The following is a 23,065-nucleotide window of genomic DNA, read 5'->3' as shown; positions in this document are numbered from 1 at the left end:
CGAGATGCGGGCTGTTGGCTAACATTACCAGTCCCAATTAAAGGGCTGAAATCCATACAAAACGTCAGCCTCACCCAATAGGACACATAAGTAAGAAACGGAAAAATAAGCCGCATGGTTCACTGGAATCGCCACGAATGAAAACTAATAATTTTGGGAGGAAACCCATCGTTATAGACAGTTTCAAAATCACGTGAAACCTTTGATGCTTATGGAACACTAAATCTGTATCTCGGTCACTATTCACCTGATTGTAAGACATATTGCTTAAAACATGTGCCCAATACCTATTCTAAACACTGCTGAAATTTCCTTCAAAACATGTACACCCATTCACTTCTAAGCAAAAAGCTTGACATTCGAGGTGCTTTCACATATTCATTTTTATTTTTTGGTAAGAACTTTATTTGTTAATCTACAGCAATGTTATTCTCTTCAAAATATTCTCCAACACACGCTATACACTTATACCAGTGCTTTTTCCAGTTCCCGAAACACTTCAGGAGCTGTTTCTTCGGGACAGTTCATACGTCTCTTAACTGTGCATTTTTAATCTCATCCGTGCTTGTAAAACCGATGTCCTTTAAGGCCTGCTTTGAAATGTTTATACCACTTGTCTGCTCTTGGTTTACTCATAACAGGCTCACCAAAAGCAATATTCACCATTTCTAAAAATTTCATACACTTTATTCCATTCTTATAACAAAATTTAATACAGATTCTTTAATTTATTTTTATACAAAACAAATAATCGTTGATGCTACCAAAACACATGTAACCTTTCTGACAGCTGACAACAGAGTAAATACCCAATATGCATAACATTGTACACATACTTTTGAGGCATGTTTACAAAAACAGTGACAAAAAGTAGTGCAAATCGGACTAATACAACACACAAAATTATAAATTTCTGCTTACTCTTTAAACACTCTTCGTGTTGCAAGAATTGTTAAGTTTCAATGCAGTCCTTCAAAGAAAACTTCTACCTCTTGGTAGAAACACAAAGTAAGAACAGGCCTTAAATTCTACAGACCAATTGCATTATATGGGGTTCATTTCACGAATAGCAATAGAGGAACATACATTCACATGAACAGGCATTTGGTTCATTGTTTGTAGTATAATCCTGACTTCCGTTCTTATGTTAATAATATTTACTCTATAATGTTGTGTTTCGGAAGAAGCTATCGTTTTTTGTATTCCTTATGGTCTTAATGCATTTGTCTAAACATGAACGCAGGCGAGACGTATCTGTACACAGCGTCGCCACAGATTTAAAGCGCGCGCCGCGACAGGGCCGGCACTACGTTGTAAAACAGCCTCGTGACGTAGCTGGGTAGGCTGAGTGGGGACTCGCTCGCTCACTCACTCTTCTGCAAGCATGGTAGATATTTTCACCATTTAATTCCTAATGTTGTATAATAATTGATTAATGAAAGATAATAATTAACAAATATTCAACTGTATTTAACATTAATTTCAAGAAAAATAATTTAGTAATTAAAAATAAGTTTATGTAAATTTCAGTACATGAAGTGAGCCTATGCTCCATTTTTCATAAGGAAATTCAACCCCATGACAGCTTTATAATACTCTTGAGCCAGAGGAGGCATGTTCTCCAATATGTCATTGACATCTCCCATTTCAGCTTCTGATAGTAATTGTTTAATAAAATTCAATTTTTGTTTAATTGATGGTCCAATCTATTATGTACATTCTTATTTTCAGATTGAAATTTGTGACCAGTAATCAAGTTCTACCTTGGCAAAATTTCGAATTGGCCTTTTTGATAGTGAATTGTGTTTGCTATGAATGAAATGTGTGCCAGCTTTTTTGTGGATTATAGTGATGTTACTTGTGAAACAGGATAATTTGAAAATTAAATTTCTTCGTTTCCAATCCCAGTCATAAAAATTTGCACTGCAGAACTATATTGACTGGAGAGGATTTCTTCAATCCATATTTTTCAGTAATTATATGAAACCAATGTGGGAGAAGGACTCATTTTTACCATAGTTTTTCACTGCCACTATGTGCACTATCAACCTTCCAAATGCATGAATGTCCAAGCACTGAATAAAACAATTAAATTTTATTCACATGAGGATTTTCAGTGAGGAAATCCAAAACAGTACAGGAAATAAAAGAATTCCAGTTCTGTGGACTGCAGGAATCATTCTATGTGATCAGCTCAGTAAAATCATGTTCACCATTTACCTTCTCTAGAATGGATTTGAAGGCACAAGCAAGGTCGATTTTAGATCTGCCAGACAATGCTTCTGTCTACAAAGCACAATATACAGTTTTACTGCTTGAATAATAAGCTGTTAAATTACATAAATTTGATTTTCTTTTGTAACAAATGTATTAACTTCTTGGACATGAGATTACATACTGCAGGTAAAACCAAAGCACAGTAACAGATTTCTGTTTCCTGTTCTCATCTCTGCATTTTCTCATTGCTTCTTTTTCCTTATTTACAGTATTTTTTTCCAAATTTTCAGTGGCTCTTTGTATGTTTTTGACATTTCATATTCTTCACACAGGTCCGGTGGCAGCTCGTGAATATACACTCTGGGTGTTCACAAATTTTTAGATTCAGATATATTTGAGAATGTGAAATTAGTAGCATCTGCTGTATAACACTTATGCTGACCAACAAGTTTATACAGCTACAGACACTGCCAATAATAATAATAATAATAATAACAACAACAATAATAATAATATGCATAAGAAGAAATTGTTTTGTGGAATTTTGTTGTTTTCTACATAATCAGGTACATTTTAGGGCAATAACAAAATAATGTGTCAGCTTTCGCAACTCTCCAGTTCACATTTTTTGCAAAAGTGAAATTTTCATGCTTTTCCAATTTTTTTGGACAAATGTACAAGATCCCTGACAGATGCATTAGTTCATGAATTTACTTCCGGGCTGAAAATCTGACAGTCTTATGCAGCACCCACAAAACAACTTGTGCTAACAGTACACTTTCTTGTTGATGGAACAATCAGTACGCCAGGAAAGCTTTAAACATCACAGTACACTTTCTTGTTAAATGTTTGCTTGTAGTCATGATTTTTTGATTTCATCACTCCCTCAATCCTTTGCAGCTAACTTTTCCTGGTATTTTACTTTTCAGCTCCCAGAATGAGATTTTTCACTCTGTAGTGGAGTGTGCTGATATGAAACTTATTGGCAGATTAAGGCTGTGTGCCAGACCAAGACTCGAACTCAGGACCTTCAGCTCGCATGGGCAAGTACTCTATTGATTGAGGTACCCAAGCATGACTCACGACCCATCCTCACAGCTTTACTTTTCTGCTGGAGCACTTAAAACAAATTCAACATAATTCATGTTTACACTGCACACGAAAGCCGATTCCCACCCAGTAAACAACCAACTCCAAAACAAAGTGCCATTTGTGGAACTGATTAAACTCAATTAGTAATGTCTGCCTAAAGCATACCACTGTGAATCCCACATTTAAGTGAATATCAGAGAAACCAGTGATACAGCTTTTCATGAATTTTCTTTTATACAGTGTGGGCTTACAGCACAGATAAACATGAGTCATCATAAGATCAACAGATTTCAAAAGCGTGAACAAATGCTGCAGTCCCACAATTGATGGTGATGTGCTTTAGGCCCTTATGACCTCAGCACCTCAAATGGATTACTGTATGATAAAACTCATAGCTTGATATACTATAACTCATTCAGAAACCCACAAAATAGGTTCACTGTCAGTACGACTTTAACATGTACTGAGTCCAATCTAATTTTACTACAGTATATACTGAATGAATTAGCATATCTGAGGAGTGTATTACCATCTAGCAGGATTTATGCTGAGCGAATGGGGATAAAAGTCTGCCAGAGTGTACTAACACCTGGTGACACTGACGTAAAGTTCTAGTTGAGTGGCAAGGTTCTACCTGTTCACATCATGAACTGTGCACATTGTTTATCAAATCTTTATGTATATGGCCCGTAAGGCAAGTATGTCACATGAGGTGCACATATGCGAAAGATGCTTAAAATGTGCACAACTGAAGGTGTGCTCACGACACTGATGCCAAGTTTCATAGGGTCTAGAGGAGCAGTAGCATGGTAGATTTAAGTGCCATATCTTTTAGATTGCAGCATCCATGTTACATTTAACAGCATTCAAAGAAAAATAACCAATAAATCCACAAGGTGTTGGAAGTTAAGGGTGTTCACGTGCTCTTACACAACAGCCGCCACTACAAAAGTTTCCACAATAAGATTTTCTCTTATTGAATCCTAAATTGAATTCTTTGACAAAGACATGCTTATACATACATATTTGACTGATATTGTAACAACTTCTAAACACTTATTCTGACTAAGAGAACACACTTTAAAAAGAAAGAAACTTCAGTCAAGGCTGTTTCTTGCTGTTTGAGTTCTGCAATAGTGAGACTTACAATAGGGAAAAAAAAGTTATATGTTGCTTCACATATTCTTTTTCAGCCTCATAAAGCTTCCTGGAATTAGTCTGATACAAACCTATGTTGTCAAGTGGTGGTGTATTAGTAATTGGATCCTTATTTTATGAACATTTTGTGCAGAATACAAAGTGTCCCTAAAAGATACTTCTTGCCTACCTAGATTTTTTCCCCTCAAACTTTAAAAAATTTGAAACTAAATTACATGTAAGCCATTACATTATCCTTCATTCTGGGAGACACAGTTGTACTTTGTTCAGCAGACTTTTTGAAAAAGTGATATTTCTTATTTTGGGTTTAATAATAATGAGTATTAAATCATTTTTCCCTCTCAATTTCCTCAATTTTTACACTACTCTTGAATTTGCACATAGTTATACAGACTTTCACCATTTTTGCAGTTTTGGCTGGTACATTTTTACCCCTTCAACGTATGTGTCAGTAACAGTACTTGGCCAGACTTCTATCACGCTATAACAATCAAAAGTAACATGCTAGAGCTCTTTTGAATGGTATAGTAACTTTACAATGAACATGACTGTATAGTGATATTTGAAATAAAAAGTACATTGCTTAAATGTTAAACATAGCAGTTACCAAAAAACATGAAGAACTTAAATTCTTTACAGTCTCTCAAAGTTTCATTAACAGTAACATAACAACAAAATACATAGTAGGGAAATAGGACCTATTTTCAGTAGTGTAACAACACCTTTAGGACATGTGCTGTGATGGTTGACCAATCACTGAGCTTGCATCTATTTATATGATGGTTAAACTATGGACAAACAGAGTACACAGTCTGCTCCCATCGAGCTGTTGCTCACTGCTCAGTCCCATAGTTCTCATTCATGCATGTTGGTACCATACAAGTTGATAGTCTTCGTGATATCTTCTTTTCGACTGCAGCAATGTAACTGCTATTGTAAGTCATACAAAAGACTCAATTTCATTTCATGTATTGTATCAAAAAGCACCTACACTAGGACCTTGGCACAAGTGGTGGTGCAGGCTTCTTACATCTGCTCCCCCTACTTTCATTCTTTGAGTATGGTGAATATGGGGCTATTTATTTATTTATTATTTTGTCAAATTGAACATGAACATCTCTATAATTTGCTTTCATGAATAATTATTACTTCTGTTTGTATTTTCTATCACAGTAGCTAAACAGTACATGGCATCAGTGTTGCCAAGAACGGACAAATGTGTCAACAAATCAGTCTTCAAGAACTCAGGGTGAAGAACAAATTGTCCAGTTTTTGTTTCCAGTGAATCTTGCAGTTCTTTGGCCACACAGTTCAATGACAGGAGGATAACTTGGAAAAGATGATCATCCAAGACAAAGTTAAAGTGAAAATACTGCAGGGAAGACCACTGAAATGGTGGATAGACCAGATAAAGGTGAAGACACACTAATCATGATCTCAGCTACTTCGAGATGCAGAAGACTGGAAGGAATGGAGACTGGTGGTAACAGCTTTCAGCTACGAAAGATAGAATACTGATGATGATTTATCCATCTCAGCGACCATGACCTTCAGTTACCTTCTTTCTATGTGTGCTTAGGCATAGTCTAACATGCTAGAGTTGGACTGTGGTAAAGGTATGATAACCTACAATAACAATTTTGAACTGCCTTTGCAGCACATTTGCAGCTTTGTGACAGTTTTGGTCATCATAACTCCTTTGCATTACCCTTCAACCACACATTGTTGCCAATGCTGACACCAACACTGACCAATATTTAAGTGACAGTGCCCACACATTAGAACCAACACTCAGTTGAAATCATATACAGCCAACATTAATATATCTGATGCACAGATCATGGCTGGTGCCTTTGTGGTTTTTAGCCTGAATAATTATATTTAGTCATTACAAAACAAAAGGAAAACACTGAAGAGAATATGGCAGGCTATATCACTTCATACATTTCAAAAATCAGTAAGTTTTACAGATGTTATGTTATTAACTACCATTATTAAAATTTCATCAATTTCATTTTATTTATATATCTAAAAACAAAGATGATGTGACTTACCAAACAAAAGTGCTGGCAGGTCGATAGACACACAAACAAACACAAACATACACACAAAATTCAAGCTTTCGCAACAAACTGTTGCCTCATCAGGAAAGAGGGAAGGAGAGGGAAAGACGAAAGGATGTGCGTTTTAAGGGAGAGGGTAAGGAGTCATTCCAATCCTGGGAGCGGAAAGACTTACCTTAGGGGGAAAAAAGGACGGGTATACACTCACACACACACACACATATCCATCCACACATATACAGACACAAGCAGACATATTTAAAGACAAAGAGTTTGGGTAGAGATGTCAGTCGAGGCGGAAGTGCAGAGGCAAAGATGTTATTGAATGACAGGTGACGTATGAGTGGCGGCAACTTGAAATTAGCGGAGATGGAGGCCTGGTGGGTAACGGGAAGAGATGATATATTGAAGAGCAAGTTCCCATCTCCGGAGTTCGGATAGGTTGGTGTTGGTGGGAAGTATCCAGATAACCCGGACGGTGTAACACTGTGCCAAGATGTGCTGGCCGTGCACCAAGGCATGTTTAGCCACAGGGTGATCCTCATTACCAACAAACACTGTCTTACTATTTATCTGAACACATAGATATTTGAACTGTTCAGTTTCACCAATCATATGACCATTCTGTGAAATTAAAACATTGGGTTTTGTTGAATTCTATGTTAGAAACTGTAAAAACTGAGTCTTACTGAGATTTAGTGTTAGTTTATCTCTACAAGCCATGTACTTAGGTCATGAACTGCACTATTTGAAACTGAGCCAATGTTGCACACAACATCCTTTACTACTGTGGTGTGCGTACTGTAAGACCTTCAGTACACACACCATCAGATTATTTGACTTGTCGCTCTAACGAAGTAGGCGAGTGTCAGCAATATGTCTCATAGTCTTATCGTGGCGTGTTTATCTTCTGCTGTTAGGTCAGACAATAGAAATGCCACTTGCAAGCTTAGAGTAGCAGATTGACGGTGACCAACTTTAAACAGAACTTGATTAATTTTCACACACATTTATTAAAATAATAACAAGCATAAAAATTACTTAACTTGGTTCTGGATGCTATTTACAATTGACAATCTGAAGTTCCTTTGGTATTGGTATGTTAATCTTATTTTCACATATATCTCTGATACTTGACAAAAGTGTCCATTCATTTATCTTCGTGGCTATGTACAGAAATACGGTAATCTTATTAGGTGCAGACTGGAACTTGACTATAGACTGGTACAGACAAATGTAGAACTCGTACAGACTGGTGCAGACAAATGCAGACTGACTAATCGGAGGTCTGTACACTCATTATAATACCTCGTGTGTTCATGTATCACTGTGCGAGTGTGATCCGCGAGGAGAAAAGGTTCTACGTAAGCAGCAATCTCATTGGCTGCATTACATATTAATACGCGGATCGGCGGAAGCAGAATTTGGTCCATCTCTATGGCAGTGCCATCTCGTAGTGCGGAGACGGACGAGCGCTACGCCTGTGCTGTTATGCTTAGCGGGGCGTGCTCTAGTGGGAAAGTTGTGTAGCGCTGACTACGCGGAACTATGTACACAACAACTACCAAGCTAGTGTCATCAGCAAACAGAAATATTTTAGAGTTACCTGTCATACTAGAGGGCATATCATTTATATAAATAAGGAACAGGAGTGGCCCCAACACTGATCCATGGGGCACCCACCATTTGAACGTACCCCACTCAGACCCCACATCACAGCCGTTATCAACATTGTGAATAATGACCTTTTGCTGCCAGTTGCTAAAGTAAGAGGAGAACGAATTGTGAGCTACTCCCTATATTCTGTAATGGTCCAACTTCTGGAGCAATATTTTGTGATCGACACAATCAAATGCCTTAGTTAAATCAAAAAATATGCCTAGCGTTCGACACCTTTTGTTTAGCACTTTCAGTACCTCACAGAGAAAAGAGAATATAGCATTTTCAGTTGTTAAATGACTTCTAAAGCCGAACTGTACATTTTATAGCAAGTCGTGTGATAAAAAATGATCAATTATCCTTACATACACAGCCTTTTCAATAAATTTTTCAAACACTGATGGCATAGAAATTGGTCTAAAATTATCCACGTCATCCCTTTTCCCTTTTTATAAAGCGGCTTAACTACTGAGTACTTTAATTGCTCAGGAAACTGACCATTCCTAAAGGAAAAATTACAAATATGGCTAAATACAAGGCTAACATGTGCAGCACAGTACTTTAATATTCTGCTAGACACTCCTTCATAACCATGAGAGTCCATAGTCTTCAGTGATTTAATTATTGACTCAATCTCCCTCTTGTCTGTATCATAGAGGAGTATTTCAGACATCAATCTCGGAAAGGCATTTGCCAAGAAAGTTGTATAATTCCCTGTAGAAACTAAATTTTTATTTAATTCACCAGTAATGCCCAGAAAATGATTGTTAAATACCGTACATATATCTGATTTATCAGTAACAGAAATATTTGTACTGCGAACTGACTTTATATCATCAACTTTGTGCTGCTGACCAGACACTTCCTTCACAACTGACCATATGCTTTTAATTTTATCCTGTGAATTAGCTATTCTATTTGCATACCACATACTCTTCGCCTTCCTAATAACATTTTTAAGCACCTTCCAATACTATTTGTAATGGGCTACTGTAGCTTGATTGTGACTACTTCTAACATTTTGATATAATTCCTGCTTTGTTCTACAAGATATCCTTATCCCACTAGTCAGCCACCCAGGCTGCCTATTACTGCTAGTACCCCATTTAGAATGTTCTAATGGAAAGCAAATCTCAAAGAGCATGAGAAATGTGTTAAGGAAAGCATTGTATTTATCATCTATGTTATCAGTACTATAAACATCCTGCCACTCTTGTTCCTTGACAAGGTTTAAAAAACTCTATTGCTAATGGATTTACTTTCCTACATAGTTTGTAGTTAAATATGACATTGGTTTGAGTACAAAAGCCTTTTAGTGTTAAAATTTGTGCATCATGGTCTGAAAGGCCATTCACGCTTTTACTAACAGAATGCCCCTATAGCAATGAACAATGAATAAAAATATTGTCTATGGCTGTGCTACTGTTCACCTGCACCGTAGTTGGGAAAAAACAGTCTGCATCAGATCATATGAATTTAGAAGATCTACCAACATCCTTTTTCTTGCACCATCATACACAAAATTAATATTGGAAGTCACCACATATAACTAATTTCTGGTACTTCCTACAAAGTGAATCACGAACCCTCTCCAGCTTGAGCATAAATGCTCTGAAGTTGGAGTTATGGGACCCGTAAACGAAACAATTAGAAGTTTAGCTTCACTAAATTTAGGTGCCCCTGCACAACATTCAAATATCTGTTCAGTGCAATGTCTTGATACATCTATGGACTCAAATGGAATCCTGTTTTTTACGTACATAGCCACTCCCCCACCCTGGAAGGAACTCCTTAAGAAACAGCCAGCTAATCTGTATCCTGGTAAAGGAAGCCTCTGAATTGTCAAATTATTTAAGTGGTGCTCTGATATACCAATAATTTCAGAGTCAACATCTATTAGCAGTTCACTAACTTTATCTCTAATACCTCTTATATTTTGATGAAATATACTAATTCCTTTCGTACTTGGAAACATTACATCCTCGGAAGATGAGTCATTAGTTAGAGGGACTTCCTTTAAGCAGTTATACCTATCAGCTGACTTCAATTAAGAAAAGGTGCAGCTCTAACACCAACTACTACAGGAATTTTTCCATGAGTGACCTCACCACCACCACCACCACCACCACCACCACCACCACCACCACCACCACCACCCACTACACTGTCACCTATAAGCTTAGCCAGCCTCCCCCTCCCATACCTACTGAGAGGCAGGCCATGCCTAGTGAAACCTGATCTACTGGTAGACCCAAATGGCACCACTGAGGTGTGACCCACATCCTCTGCCATCAGCACTCTCCCCAGCCCCATGTTAACACACCTTGATTCGGGTGTACAAATCCTGGTGAAGAATTTGCAGCTTACCTTTATTCAGACAGATATTAAATAAGATCATTCACCTTTGTATTTGTTGTATTCATATCTTTGTTGCTACAAATTTGCCCAAGAAAATTTGTAAGTGAACCATGTGCTTCTGTGCATTTCATCCATCAGTGTCCCTGAACAGACACATTCTTTTGATGACGAAGGAGAACAAGTTAACAAACTCACAAAACAACAAAGACAGAACACAAACAATGTTGGTGCCAATGTGTGGTCAGTGCACCAATATTGGACCAATGTCCTTTGATGATTGGTAGAATTATCAATGACCAGTGGCATCATACCAACAATGGAGCTAACATTGGTTCAAATGCTGTTTCATCAGTCCACACACTGGATAAACACTGGTGGCACCGATGCGCACCCCAGTGCAGGACCATTTTACTCAAACACTCATTTTGCATGTTTATTCTATGGCCATCATAGTGTTAGCTGAAGCTTTTGCTCTCTTTCTGTACTGGCATACGCTGATGCCAGCACACCATGCAGCATAGAGGTTACGAGAGTATCGATAGAGGCCAACGACAAGGCTTGCTGGAAATGGGCCGCCAATGCCCTTTCAACTGCCATTATTTAGGATCGCTGCCACAGACTGGAGGGTCAGTTAGCCAGTTAGTTCGAGCATGTTACGCCAGTTAGTTTGAGTCTGTATGCCGTGGAGTTCCAATGTCACCATGATGGAGCCGCAGACTTAGCCTCTAGCACAGAGACAGGCAGCACATAGCAACATTATAGTGAATGTAGTGGACTTCTACTTCAACAGCATTGAGGCTACGGGGACTATAAAGAAGAGAGCTTGTACCACAGCTCATGGAAACTATAAAATATTGTTCGACGAAACAAAAATTCTGTCCCATGCCTCCACATACTGGGATTCTGTTATTAAGGAGGCTATTGAAATAAGAATGAGCTAAAAGAACTTTAACCACGATAGTGGATACCATCTGAGCTGTGCATGGAAGTGAGCACTTGATGCAGAGAAGCAGCAGAGATGTTCCTTCCAAGGTTTACGTTCCAATGGAAGCGGTGGCGCCACCAGCGCACACAATGACACCGTCTGCGACAGCAGTATGTAATTGCCGACCAATCATACACCGACCAATCAGAAGCCATCCACGTGCTATAAAAAGGCTACCACAGCAGCAGTGAAGACAGTCAGTTGCTCCTGACAATGACGATGGAGGTAATTGTCGAAAGCTCGAGATTTTATCCAGAACTGACTCAGCAAGAATACCGAGACTGTTTTACATATTGTTTAGTGAAGATGATTTACTTGCTTTTGTGTTTCAGACTGTAGGGGGTTTCTAATTGCAAATTTGTTGTTGTGTTCTTCAAAGTATTCCAGGAGGGGAGCTGCAGAACTAATCCAATTTCTCTTTTTCAGGGGCTTTGCTTGCTTGTTTTTTGCTACAATGTATTTGTGTACCCCATCCCCTCCATCCCCTGCCCATGTGCCTAAGCTTCAGACAGCCAATGTAATGGATCTCACACAAGCTTTTCAGTTTCAGAACCAACAAATTGCTGTCTTGCTGACGACGGTACAACAACTTCTGGCAGCACAAGCAACGGTGGCCGCACAACAGACCGACTGACACGCCCAAGTGCTGCAGCCCAGCGTGCCTATGTTCCATCAACTTAACAACACAGAACAAGAATGGCATGAATACCTGACACAGTTCCATGTGCATTGTGCAGTTCACTGCATCCAAGATATTGCACAATGCAGGCTCCCCAGTGTCCAGGTTAATACAAAAACTATTCCCTACTGTGTCTCCTGACGAGCTTAGCTATGACAAAGTAATTGCTGCATTAACCAAGTACTGTTACCAGTAAGTTCAAGTAGCTGCCGCCAAATATCAGTTCTTTTGTTTGCAGAAAAAGCCAGAACAGAAATACTGTCAGTGGTATAGAGAATTAACGAACATGACTAAGAAGTGGAAATTTAAGTGTAGTTGTTGCAACTTTTACAGTGACCTCATGATTGCAGACACTATAATATTCAATGTACTCGATAGTACAATATGGGAACAGGTCCTAAAGTACTCTGATCCTTCACTTCCTCAAGTGTTGCGAATCTTAGAGCAACATGATTCAGGTGCCACAGCGGCCGATACGTTTGACCAGGCCCCGATTTGCTGGGTCAAGTTGCCCCTTGCTCATGACCACCCCAAGCAGCCATAACAGCGAGCATGTACACATCTGTGTGGACAGCCTCATATACATGTAAACAGATCTTTGAACTTAGTGAAGTCTTGCCCCCGATGTTTTGCTCACCATAAAAGACAAGATTGCTCATCATGTAATGCAGTGCTACACGTGTGGAAAAAGGCCATGTCCAAACAGTTTGTTTGCAATGGCACAAAAACGCCAATTTTGCCCACTCCCAGAAAAAACAGGCTTGTGCACGTGCAGTGAATGTTCTGTTTTCCAAACCTGACAAACACAAGGTTTAGGCTGTGCCTCATTCTCACCATAGTGCTATGCAATGATGCTCTAACAAGCTATTATCTCATTACACATTGCTGGCCATCATGTGAACTTTCTGTTAGACACAGGTAATTCAGTAACCTTGCTTAATCATGCCGCCTATGAATAGTTAGGCTCACCATGTCTTTCTAAATCTGGTAAGCACCTCACTGCTTACGATGGACAGGAAATTCCCATGCTTGGAAAGTGTAGTTTGCCTGCCATAAACAAATCTCACGCCAGGATGAGGAATTTTACAGTGTTGGTTGGATGTTTTGGGGAGAGGGGACCAAACAGTGATGTCATTGGTCCCATCTGATTAGTGAAGGATGAGGTAGAAAGTCGCCTGTGCCCTTTCAAAGGAACCATTTGCCTGAAGCGATTTAGGGAAATTACGGAAAACCTAAATCAGGATGGCTGGACGTAGGTTTGAACTGTCATCCTCCAAGATGTGAGTCCAGGGTGCTAACCACTGTGCCACCTGGCATGGTTTTACTGTGCTGAAATCAAGAGACAGAGAGAACATTTTCAATTTAGATGCTTTTTATTTGTTTGGGCTTAGCATCCAAGACAATGTACTTTCCATATCGGCTTTTGATTCAAAAGCCACTGTAGCTAGCTTGCTTAAAGAAATTCCTGAACTATTATCCAAAGGAATGGGAAAAGCTAATAAATTTGTAGCACATGCACAACACAAGGTTTTTCAGGCCTGCCCTGTTCCAATTGCTTTAAGAGACAAAGTAGCCAGTGAATTGAAAGAATTTCAAGATAATGGTGTTATTGCTCCCACTCAGCTAGTCAATGGGCAAGCCCACTAGTTTTGCTGCCTAAGCCTTCTGGTTGCATTTGCATTTGTGATGAATTTAAGTCTACTGTCAACCCACAGACAGTAGTTGACACTTATCTGTTATCTTACCCTGAGGAACTCATGCACAGACTTGATGCAGTTACTTTTCTTAGATAGATTTGTGTAATGCCTATTTGCAAATTCCATTGGATGAAGAATCACAGAAAGTGTTTGTTGTAAATACTCACTTAGGACTGTTCAAGGATTTGTGTCTGCCCTTTGGCAGTGCTTCTGCACCTGCGATTTTCCAATGTTACTTGGAACAGCTAACTGCGAAAGTGCCATTTTGTTCAAACTACCTTGGTGATATTGTTATTTCAGGTCATACACCAGAGATACACATTGCCAGTTTGTGTGCTCTTTTTCAAGTGTTGTCAGAAGCAGGACTTAGCTCTCGTCTCAGAAAGTGTGACTTTTTTCAGACTGAACTACATTACTTAGGTCATGTGATAAACAGTCAGGGTATTCACCCACTCCATGCTCATTTGCTTGCAATCCATGACCTGCCTGCTTCTGACAATGTGTCTGAACTGCAATCAGTACTAGGCAAGATGTTGTACTACATCTGGTTTATACAGCGTGCTGCACAGATCGCGGCTCTATTGCATCGCTTGCATTGCAAAAATGCACCTCTTGTGTGGACTAAATATTGTCAAGACACATTTCAGAAACTCAAAAATGCTTTGCTTAGTGACAGATGTTTAGTGCATGTCGACGCTGCCAAGCTGGTAGGTTTGCAAGCGAATGCTTCTTCTTACGGAATCGGCACTGTGCCCCTGCACGGAACTGGTGAACAAGACAGATCTATTGCTTTTGCCTCATTCTCTCTCAAACGGAGTGCAATTATTCTCAAATTGAAAAAGAAGCTCTTGCTATTGTGTATGGTGTAACAAAATACCATTACTGTTTGTATGGTGGAAAGTTCTGTTTAGTGACAAATCACAAGCCTTTGCTGTCCTTGTTTCATTTGTCAAAGCTGGTTCCTATGCTCACTGCTCAAAAGTTGCAATGGTGGGCTTTTGCTTTCACAGTATCAGTATGAAATTGTGTACAGACCTATGGCAAAGCATGCCAATGCAGATGCCCTATCTTGCCTTCTAATTGCCCAAACTGTGATTTTGATGCATCTGCCACATCTAGTTGCCAAATCAATGTGCAGGACTCTGAATTGCTGGAATCTTATCACCTTGGACTACAGAAAAATTGCTCATTCCACAGAAGCAGACCCAGACCTCAAGATTTTGTTGCATTACATTCGCATATCTTGGCCTCGTTTATTGGACAGTGTCCAAAGCTCACTAGTGCAATGATATTTTGCACATTGGTATAGCCTGTTAGTTCAACAAGGTGTAATTCTAGTTCAAAACGAAAATGGACAATCCCGTGTGCTCATTCCCAAAGTGTTGCAGAAGGATGTGTTGTGTTTGCTCCATCAAGGACATTGGGGAATTGTTTTCACTAAACAGTTAGCGCATCGGCACTGTACTTGGCAGAGCATGGACGCCCACATTGAACAGATGATGTCACTGTGTCATGCATGTGCAGAGAACCAGTCCACTCCACCACAGATATTCTCAGCTTGGCCTAAGACTCAGTTGCTATGACAACAAGTGCACATAGACTTTGCAGGACCATTTTGGAACACTCATTGGTTCATAGTGGTACACTTTCAGCATGTTCTCATTTGTGGTGCCTATGAACTCCACCACATCATGTAGTACCGTTCAAGCATTGCACTCAATATTTTGCACAGAAGGTTTGCCAGAAGTACTTGTTTTGGTCAATGGACCACAGTTCACTTCATGTGACTTTGAACAGTTTTGTGAAGTCAACGGAATTTGTCAACTAACAATTTCTCCATTTCATTCGCAGTCCAATGGAGAAGCAGAATGCTTTGTATGCACTTTCGAGCAACAGATGGCCAGACTTTGCATCACCCGCACACAGGAACAGGCATTGCAACTCTTTCTCACTTCCTATCGCTCCCACCCACTAGACAGACCATCACCGGCAGAATATCTGCATGGCCGCCACCATCGGACACTGCTACGCTTTCTACACCCACTGCAGCATCCAGTGCCACCAATGGTCTGCAAGTATCACTTTGTGCCATGCAATCTTGTTCTTTTGAGGGTTTATGGCAACAATGGGTGCTGGGAAAGAGGTGTAATTCAGGAATGCATTGGTTCATATATGTACTAAATTGCAGGTCCCAATAGTTTTTAGCACCACCACCAGAACGAAAGTCGTGCATCTCATTTATCCCGTGATTCTGCTGCTTTTCTTCCACCAGATTCATGGCTTCATGGGACCATGTGGCCTTCGCAGCCACCCGCTGGTGCCACCAGGGCACCCCAGGAGGAGCGGATGGACGATGCGTCCTCGTCACCGCTCGCTGACCCCATCGACCTGGACCCGCCATCCCTATCATTCCCCCAACACATGCTCTCAGGCCTGGACTTGTGCCCTGGCAGTAGTTTTCCAGAGGACGTTTCTGTTGCATCGCAAGACAGGTGGCAGGGTATGGTTGGGAGACCACCAACCTTCACAGTCAAGTCTCCCGGCTCATCACAATGTCCAGCATCCTGCTTCCCTCCCTCATTCACAGCCTCACTACACAACAGCTGCATGGAATTTCATGGAACAGAAATATGCTGGTGCCAGTACGCCATGTGGAATAGAGGTTACGAGAGTATCGATAGAGGCTAACGACAAAACTCGCTGGAAACAAGTCACCAGCACCCTCTCATCTGCCAGTATTTAGGATCACTGCCATGGACCAGAGGGCCAGTTAGCCAGTTAGTTCAAGGGTGTTATGCCAATTAGTTTGAGTCTGTACGCCATGGAGTTCCAGTGTGTCACTGTGACAGAGCCACAGACTTGGCTTCTAGCACAGAGACAGGCAGCACATAGCAACATTATAGCGAATACAGCAAACTTCTACTTCAACAGCATACAGAAGAGAGCTTGTACCACAGTATATGGAATCTTAAAGTTAAGTAGCTCTTCGTTAATGAATAAAGAACCCAGTTATTAATTGTGTGCAGTTTGTGTTACAGAACAAGGATACTAGCCACCAACTAACATTCTCTCCTTGCTTCCCATGGTACAGCTCTAAGAGACATCAACACAACATAAAAGTGGCTAAAGAGAATACAATACTTTGTGTTGCTGAAATTTTTCTACTTTCCTTTTGTGGTTGGAACTTCTTGACATGATCCTTCTAACACCATGAGCAGCAATGGCAACAATGCCACTTTTGTAGCTGAGGTGGGAGGTAATAAACTCTTGTCATATATCTCCAGTGTAATAAGTCTCAAAGTGATGTCAATCAGTTATCTGTTGCAGTAAATGTAGAAATTCTACATTACATTACCACATATTTTCAGATATAGTGGTGTTAGAGTGTCTGTTCTTTTACACTCACTGTGAAGTACACTGGTCAAGGGAAGCAACATAACAATTCATTGAGAGCTACAAAGCAAATAGACCCCATGGCTGGTCCCTGTTTTCCACTACACAATGTGGGAACAGGTGGAGAGTGTTAAAATGTAACAACAAGAATGTGGTAAACAAAAATAAATTGTCTACTAAGGAAGGAAAACCCATGAATTCCAGAAATAAATGGATGAAACATGGCAAAAAGCAAATCTTAATCCTCACCTATTGCATTCTGGTCATGGTAAGCTTTATAAATTGATACTTCATACATGCATCATGTAACCTCCTTACAAAATTTCATGCTGACAAATTGCATACTTGAATTTCATATTATGCAATGCTTTCATTTATTTAATGGTGACTGAGGCTCCAGAAACAGATTCAGTTTCTCAGGAGCCTCGAAGTGCAATGCTACCGGCCTCACATGAGCCCTGCCTCTAGCCTTGGCAGCCAGATATCATGGACACGTGTGTGTGTGTGTGTGTGTGTGTGTGTGTGTGTGTGTGTGTGTGTGTGTGTGTGTCATCTAATTTTGATGTAGGCCTTTTTGGCCAAAAGCTTTGTTTGAAAGTCTTTTTGTTGTGCCTATTTGCAACACATTATCAGTACTATGTGATGAGTAGCAACTGTACTTTTCAAAAAATTCTCATTATTTCATCCTGGATTTTCCATTGTTTGATTTGGTCTTATTTTGTTGTGTTATTATTAAAGCATCAAATGTATTGTGTCCTTTGTGATTATTATTACTGAAAGCTGAATAAAGTCATGTTTCATGTTTCATTAGTTGGCCATTCTTTCTTCTGCAGTTGCTACCTAAATATTTCATTCTGTATTTGTAGATTTCTGTCAATAATGCAGTTTGAAAATAAAACACAAATAAATCAGGATCAGATGCATTTCCCTTTTGCTTACAATACATTCTAAGTATAAAATTTTTGTAGGCAATAAATCCCCAACTAAGTGTTTCCTTCACTAAGTGTTGTAAAAAGTCCATTTTTAATCACACGTAGTGGCAGCAACAGTATTCCACCAGGGGGCATTTATCATTTTCTTCATAATTTTTCATGGTTTTAGTGTCTTCCAGTATTTAGCTCAACACTACACATTTTCATTGTTCTATTACTTTTGAATGATTGTTGGTATTTAGTTCGCTTCTTTATGGAGGTTACAGTGTAGGCTCATTTGAGTTTAGGTAAATACTTTTTCTATTTTTAAAACACTTGCATATGAGCAGTAACTGCTCTAATTTCAATATATAGAAACGTGATATTTTTCAAAAAATTCTAAAATTGAAGGAATGTTCACAATGTCCTATTTAGTGTACTCAGTTGTTATATTCTGTGTTTACATTTATTTTTTACATGAATAATTATATTAGTATATTTTCATTATTTCAGATTCAAAAAAGCAAGAAGCGGGATAAAAGAAAGCAAGTTTCTCTGCTTAAGTTTCTTCAAGGCAAAAGATGAAAAAGTGATAGGGTGGAGGCCAAGTTAATCAAAAATAGTGGTGGTGATAGCTGTCCTTACTGGTAGCAGATGGGTAATGGTGTACATAGTTCCAGGTCATGTGGTAATCATGGTATTAATGATTGTGAGAGCAATAAGGAGAGATTGCTATTGCCTCAGAAGTGAATTATAGATGACAATGACATTGTGCTACTGAAACAAACTCGGCTACAAGCTCAAATTGTTTGGAGTTGTTGAAACTATGGGAGCCATATAAATATTATGATTTCCTGTCAAGTAAACCCAAAAGTGAAACACCTACCAGAAAATTCCAGTATGCATGGTTAAGAAGTTTACAAGGTTGGCTTGGTAGAAGATGTAGTGTTCTGCAAATATTGTGTATTTTTTGTTTGCATTTTGCTGGACATATATCTTTACAACATGCAGGTTATTTGGTGCAAGATATTTAGGAAATGGGAATGTGCCTTGCAGTATTTCAGTATCATAAAGATTCATTTTTGTGTTACACCTACTTAAGGCAAATATCCAATAACAACAAAAACCAGTGGATACTTCACTGGAAGAAAATAAAATCAAAGAGAGAACTTATAGCAATTGAATCTCATGATAAAAATGATAATATTGTGTGGAAAACAAGATTTAGCATTACGCAGCCAGAATGATCAAGGACCAATTGATTTGAATAACTTATCATCTAAAAATGAAGGAAATTTCAGATGATGAAATGTGAACATTTCTTGTTTCACACGTCTTGCTTCTACAACTGCACTATGCAAATAATCTTGTAAACTACTAAAGATCTGTGTCTGAATGCCAAATCCCAAAGGAGAGAAGGTTATGAAGGCTCTCATGCTAAGAGCATAGAGTTTATAGGGACTCAAGGACATTCAATTATAACCTAAGGCTATTTAGAAACATTGCATGTTACACTATTTAATTCTTGCAATTTCATAATTTTGCCAAGTCCAAAACATCAGATATTGTTTTGGTATCACTGAAAGGACATATTTGTTTTTTCACCCTGCAAAGAGACAAGACATTTTATCAAAAAATTGCATTTAAGGGAACTATACATGACAAAATGGGTGGATAGTTATGACTGACTGCTTTCACCAAACTTCTGAATGCTGTATGAGAATGTTTGGATGTTGCCCTTTTTGTAAGTGAATTCATTTTTAGAAACCCAGTTTTATTAACTATATACCTACAAAAAGAAGATTTGAATTGTACTACCAAGTTAAACATTCTCAAATGTCCCAAGTTCTATTCCTGAACATCAAAAAATATGCAAATGATTATTTTGAGAAACTTTTTACTTAAGCAAGAGCAAAGTCTGGAAAACATGAAATGTGAGGCATCCATCGTTATTCCAAGGACAAATGAATGCAAAGTCTATCACTCCAATAGAGATATTTCTGATCTCAAATCATATTTCTCTCTTTCTTTCATTTTTTGATGACACAATTTCAAAAATAGGAGCAGGTTTTTAGCTCATGAAAATATTCTGTCATCCTTCCTTGTTTGGTGTCTGTCTCAGGACACTGGTCAAATTTTATGAAAATGACCCTAAAATGGTACCTTCATTGGCACTGAACAGGCATATGGCCAACATTTACTATGGGAAAGACAAATGATGGGATTTCCAGGCACCAAACAGTCAGCTACTGAAATGTTAAACAGATATGAAAAATAGATGTTTCTCAAAATACACAAACAGCAACTCTAGATAGAAGATCCAGTGCAGTTAGAAGACTGTAGATATATCTGAGGAATAAAATAGGAGAAAATACTTCTTTACTAATTTTTAATGTCAGTATATCTTGTCGTCACACCATTTTCTATGCCTATGAGTATATCCCTGTTTGATATTTAAAATATCACTTAGATTTTTCAGTTCGCTGAAGTACCTATAATAGATTAAGAAAACTTCTTCATTTACTCTAAAGGATTTGAAGACGTGATGATATAAAATTTTTGTGAGCCTCTCAACCAAACTTGTGGACTTGTCATTGTTCTGGCTTAAATATGGATACTAGTTTATATATTAGGAAAGCCTCCATATCTTAAAATACTGAATATGATGCATGCCTACCAGGGAGTTAGGTTATCAAAAGAGCCTCATCACTCAGGCCTGATCGCTAGCTTGTGTGAGGATGCTGGTACACAAGAATGTAGGGCCATTTGGGACCTGTACCAGAGACAACCTTGAGATCTTAGAGGATGGTGGAGTTAAGATATACAACTAGGGGTGGACCAGGAATCCCATTGGCTACTAAAGAGGCCAGGATAGATGGGAATGTAGAATCCAGGGAAATGTACCTGATGATGCAACCACTAGAAAGGCTTGCTCTCTGATCTGCTTGTTCAGTCCAGCTGTGAGCAGTCACAAAATCATGTCTTTGGTGGGAAGTACAGTGGGTGGAAGTGTGGAACATGTGAACTTATCAAGCAACCTGGTTTGGTAATAAGCAAGTTGAGAGAAGCCATCAAATACTAAACACCCTGGCAACAGGAATAGAGAGGATGAAGTTAGGCTTGCCCATCTTGGGTGCCAGCCCTCAATGTCCCATAGGCCACACCAACACCACGAGATGCATGTACTACCACTGAGTAGGTGTGACCATTCAGCGTGCATCCAGCAAGAGGAAAACAGAAGCCCACACCTCATACACCGATGACCACCAATCAAGGCACACAAAGTGAGAAGCAATAGATAACAACAGGTCCCCACTCCCTCCAACATCATAACCTATTAGAATAAAGTTCCCACTCCTTCCATCTTAAGAGACCAATTATAACAACACTCTTTTTATAAATTTGATGTAATTTTATGCTCAGTGAACAGTAACGATAAAATATAAGTTCTGCACAGGTAAAACACACTACTAGACCACGAAAAAGGCCCCTGTCACTGTGGCTGAAACATTGGTTTCTCCAGTAATTTTTTTTCAACACTCTAATGCAGTGTCATACTTGGAGAACTTTTATGTCAATGTGTTACACAGTAGATCACAGAAGGGGGTGACATTGTTGGACCAGTGTTACGCATGCAATATCACTGCAGCAGTCGCAGCTGTGTAGTTACTTACTGGACACATTCTCTCCTTCCCTTTTTAATGTGTGATATTGAGTTCAATTTCCATGATTATAATAGGCTTATCAGTTTTCTGAACACTTCTGCTGCTAGCTTCGGACATTCTGATGCATAGGCTCACTGTAATTTAAATATGATGTTCATAGAAACAATTAAAATTGAGCAGAACAGGAAAGTCAGCAGTTACATGATATCTGCAACTGATTGCAGTAACTGGCATCTGATGCCATGACCGAGCTCATATTCTGCTTTGTTGTTACAACAGCTGAGCAGTAAATAACTGTGTGTCAATCATTTTATTCTGATCTGGGTGTATTATAGTCTTCAGGTTTCACAACAAATGGCTTTGGGTATATGTGTCATTAGTCAATATTCATTATGTATTCTTTCTTGGAACAAATTGAACTGATACATATATCTGCGTGGTGGAGCAGGGCATGAGTTTGGTTTGTTAACATCACTTTTTTTTTAGGAAGGTGAGGGGGAGGCCGCTTGCCCTTTCCTGCTTTTGTATCATTTTCTAGTCTGCAGGGACAGGCTATCATAATCACAATTGTCCAGTTCAGATTTTAATTTGAAGAGTGATGTTTCATACATTAAACCATCCACAATGGCAGCTCAAAACTTCTGGCATAAGTCATCTTGATTCAACCAAAGTCTTTGTCACAGGAGGCAGAGAAGCAGAGGTCCAGAACACTCTCTTGCTTCTGTGGTGGAAAACTGCCCATAAAAGGTGAAGAATCAGCTGTGATTAATGGCATGAGAGTGCAGAAGGCAATGGAAACCATTGCATTAAAGACACATAATATATATCCACAGACAATGGGGCCTGCAACTGAAAAAGTGTCATGATGATCTTTCCATTGGCAAAAGATTCCAGACTAGGCCCTCATTTGGATCTCTGGGAGGGAACTGCCTAGGGGGAGGTGAAAATGACAAAAAGTTTGAATAACCAATGAAAGGAATACATTCTACAAGCTGGGGGTGTGGAACGGCAAAAGTTTGAACATGGTAGGGAAGCTAGAAAATCTGAAAATGGAAATGCTAAGGCTCAATCGAAATATAATTGGAATCAACGAAGTGTAATGGGAAGAAGACAAGGATTTCTGGCCAAATGGGTATAGGGTAATATCAGCAGCAACAGATAATGCTATAACAGGAGAAGGATTCATTA

At 39.1% G+C, this 23,065-nt stretch overlaps 1 long non-coding RNA gene across 1 annotated transcript; it reads left to right on the top strand.

Annotated features, from left to right (window-relative positions):
- The first annotated feature begins 1,348 nt into the window (after positions 1–1,348).
- LOC124622622 lies at positions 1,349–19,002 on the top strand. The gene is made up of 3 exons (XR_006980662.1): positions 1,349–1,387; positions 12,077–12,316; positions 18,726–19,002. It is a non-coding gene; the product is annotated as an uncharacterized LOC124622622 (long non-coding RNA).
- The last annotated feature ends 4,063 nt before the right edge of the window (positions 19,003–23,065 follow it).

This window comes from Schistocerca americana, chromosome 7 (genome assembly GCF_021461395.2).
Source record: "Schistocerca americana isolate TAMUIC-IGC-003095 chromosome 7, iqSchAmer2.1, whole genome shotgun sequence".
NCBI lineage: Eukaryota > Metazoa > Arthropoda > Insecta > Orthoptera > Acrididae > Schistocerca > Schistocerca americana.
This window is presented reverse-complemented; position numbering and strand designations above follow the sequence as displayed.